Source organism: Engystomops pustulosus, chromosome 7 (assembly GCF_040894005.1).
Source record: "Engystomops pustulosus chromosome 7, aEngPut4.maternal, whole genome shotgun sequence".
In the NCBI taxonomy this organism is placed as follows: domain Eukaryota; kingdom Metazoa; phylum Chordata; class Amphibia; order Anura; family Leptodactylidae; genus Engystomops; species Engystomops pustulosus.
The window spans coordinates 14612771-14617344 of NC_092417.1; positions in this window are offsets into that span (position 1 = coordinate 14612771).

Genomic DNA, 4574 nt, shown 5'->3' on the forward strand with positions numbered 1-4574 from the left:
AGCCGGTATAACCTGGGGATCTCCTGTATATAATGATATATGTACAGCCGGTATAACCTGGGGATCTCCTGTATATAATGATATATGTATAGCTGGTATAACCTGGGGGTCTCCTGTATATAATGATATATGTACAGCCGGTATAACCTGGGGATCTCCTGTATATAATGATATATGTACAACCGGTATAACCTGGGGGTCTCCTGTATATAGTGATATTTGTACAGCTGGTATAACCGGGGATCTCCTGTATATAATGATATATGTACAGCTGGTATAACCTGGGGATATCCTGTATATAATGATATATGTACAGCTCGTATAACCTGGGGATCTCCTGTATATAATGATATATGTACAGCCGGTATAACCTGGGGATCTCCTGTATGTAATGATATATGTACAGCTGGTATAACCTAGGGATCTCCTGTATATAATGATACATGTACAGCCGGTAAAACCTGGGGATCTCCTGTATATAATGATATATGTACAGCTGGTATAACCTGGGGATCTCCTGTATATAATGATATATGTACAGCTGGTATAACCTGGGGATCTCCTGTATATAATGATATATGTACAGCTGGTATAACCTGGGGATCTCCTGTATATAATGATATATGTACAGCTCGTATAACCTGGGGATCTCCTGTATATAATGATATATGTACAGCCGGTATAACCTGGGGATCTCCTGTATATAATGATATATGTACAGCCGGTATAACCTGGGGATCTCCTGTATATAATGATATATGTACAGCCGGTATAACCTGGGGATCTCCTGTATATAATGATATATGTACAGCCGGTATAACCTGGGGATCTCCTGTATATAATGATATATGTACAACTGGTATAACCTGGGGATCTCCTGTATATAATGATATATGTATAGCTGGTATAACCTGGGGATCCCCTGTATATAATGATATATGTACAACCGGTATAACCTGGGGATCTCCTGTATATAATGATATATGTACAGCCGGTATAACCTGGGGATCTCCTGTATATAATGATATATGTACAGCCGGTATAACCTGGGGATCTCCTGTATATAATGATATATGTATAGCTGGTATAACCTGGGGGTCTCCTGTATATAATGATATATGTACAGCCGGTATAACCTGGGGATCTCCTGTATATAATGATATATGTACAACCGGTATAACCTGGGGGTCTCCTGTATATAGTGATATTTGTACAGCTGGTATAACCGGGGATCTCCTGTATATAATGATATATGTACAGCTGGTATAACCTGGGGATATCCTGTATATAATGATATATGTACAGCTCGTATAACCTGGGGATCTCCTGTATATAATGATATATGTACAGCCGGTATAACCTGGGGATCTCCTGTATGTAATGATACATGTACAGCCGGTAAAACCTGGGGATCTCCTGTATATATTGATACATGTACAGCCGGTAAAACCTGGGGATCTCCTGTATATAATGATATATGTACAGCTGGTATAACCTGGGGATCTCCTGTATATAATGATATATGTACAGCTGGTATAACCTAAGGATCTCCTGTATATAATGATATATGTACAGCCGGTATAACCTGGGGATCTCCTGTATATAATGATATATGTACAGCCGGTATAACCTGGGGATCTCCTGTATATAATGATATATGTACAACTGGTATAACCTGGGGATCTCCTGTATATAATGATATATGTATAGCTGGTATAACCTGGGGATCCCCTGTATATAATGATATATGTACAACCGGTATAACCTGGGGATCTCCTGTATATAATGATATATGTACAGCCGGTATAACCTGGGGATCTCCTGTATGTAATGATATATGTACAGCTGGTATAACCTAGGGATCTCCTGTATATAATGATACATGTACAGCCGGTAAAACCTGGGGATCTCCTGTATATAATGATATATGTACAGCTGGTATAACCTGGGGATCTCCTGTATATAATGATATATGTACAGCTGGTATAACCTAAGGATCTCCTGTATATAATGATATATGTACAGCCGGTATAACCTGGGGATCTCCTGTATATAATGATATATGTACAGCCGGTATAACCTGGGGATCTCCTGTATATAATGATATATGTACAACTGGAATAACCTGGGGATCTCCTGTATATAATGATATATGTATAGCTGGTATAACCTGGGGATCCCCTGTATATAATGATATATGTACAACCGGTATAACCTGGGGATCTCCTGTATATAATGATATATGTACAACCGGTATAACCTGGGGGTCTCCTGTATATAGTGATATTTGTACAGCTGGTATAACCGGGGATCTCCTGTATATAATGACATATGTACAGCTGGTATAACCTGGGGATCTCCTGTATATAATGATATATGTACAGCCGGTATGACCTGGGGATCTCCTGTATAAAATGATATATGTACAGCGGTATAACCTGGGGATGTCCTGTATATAATGATATATGTACAGCTGGTATAACCTGGGGATCTCCTGGATCTAATGATATATGTACAGCCGGTATAACCTGGGGATCTCCTGTATATAATGAAATATGTACAGCTGGTATAACCTGGGGATCTCCTCTATAAAATGATAAATGTACAGCTGGTATAACCTGGGGATCTCCTGTATATAATGATATATATACAGCCGGTATAACCTGGGGATCTCCTGTATATAATGATATATGTACAGCTGGTATAACCTGGGGATCTCCTGAATATAATGATATATGTACAGCCGGTATAACCTGGGGATCTCCTGTATATAATGATATATGTACAGCCGGTATAACCTGGGGATCTCATGTATATAATGATATATGTACAGCTGGTATCACCTGGGGATCTCCTGTATATAATGATATATATACAGCTGGTATAACCTGGGGATCTCCTGTATATAATGATATATGTACAGCTGGTATAACCTGGGGATCTCCTGTATATAATGATATATGTACAGCCGGTATAACCTGGGGATCTCCTGTATATAATGATATATGTACAGCCGGTATAACCTGGGGATCTCCTGTATATAATGATATATGTACAGCCGGTATAACCTGGGGATCTCCTGTATATAATGATATATGTACAGTCGGTATAACCTGGGGATTTCCTGGATATAATGTTATATGTACAGCCGGTATAACCTGGGGATCTCCTGTATATAATGATATATGTACAGCCGGTATAACCTGGGGATCTCCTGGATATAATGTTATATGTACAGTCGGTATAACCTGGGGATCTCCTGTATATAATGATATATGTACAGCTGGTATAACCTGGGGATCTCCTGTATATAATGATATATGTACAGCCGGTATAACCTGGGGATCTCCTGTATATAATGATATATGTACAGCCGGTATAACCTGGGGATCTCCTGTATATAATGATATATGTACAGCCGGTATAACCTGGGGATCTCCTGTATATAATGATATATGTACAGTCGGTATAACCTGGGGATTTCCTGGATATAATGTTATATGTACAGCCGGTATAACCTGGGGATCTCCTGTATATAATGATATATGTACAGCCGGTATAACCTGGGGATCTCCTGGATATAATGTTATATGTACAGTCGGTATAACCTGGGGATGTCCTGTATATAATGATATGTGTACAGCTGGTATAACCTGGGGATCTTCTGTATATAATGATATATGTACAGCTGGTATAACCTGGGGATCTCCTGTATATAATGATATATGTACAGCCGGTATAACCTGGGGGTCTCCTGTATATAATGATATATGTACAGCTGGTATAACCTGGGGATCTCCTGTATATAATGATATATGTACAGCCGGTATAACCTGGGGATCTCCTGGATATAATGTTATATGTACAGTCGGTATAACCTGGGGATCTCCTGTATATAGTGATATATGTACAGCTGGTATAACCTGGGGATCTCCTGTATATAATGATATATATACAGCTGGTATAACCTGGGGATCTCCTGTATATAATGATATATGTACAGCCGCTATAACCTGGGGATCTCCTGTATATAATGATATATGTACAGCCGGTATAACCTGGGGATCCCCTGTATATAATGATATATGTACAGCCGGTATAACCTGGGGATCTCCTGTATATAATGATATATGTACAGCCGGTATAACCTGGGGATCTCCTGTATATAATGATATATGTACAGCTGGTATAACCTGGGGATCTCCTGTATATAATGATATATGTACAGCTGGTATAACCTGGGGATCTCCTGTATATAATGATATATGTACAGCTGGTATAACCTGGGGATCTCCTGTATATAATGATATATATACAGCCGGTATAACCTGGGGATCTCCTGTATATAATGATATATGTACAGCTGGTATAACCTGGGGATCTCCTGTATATAATGATATATGTACAGCCGGTATAACCTGGGGATCTCCTGTATATAATGATACATGTACAGCTGGTATAACCTGGGGATCTCCTGTATATAATGATATATGTACAGCCGGTATAACCTGGGGATCTCCTGTATATAATGATATATGTACAGCTGGTATGAGTTTTACATTAAATTAATTAAG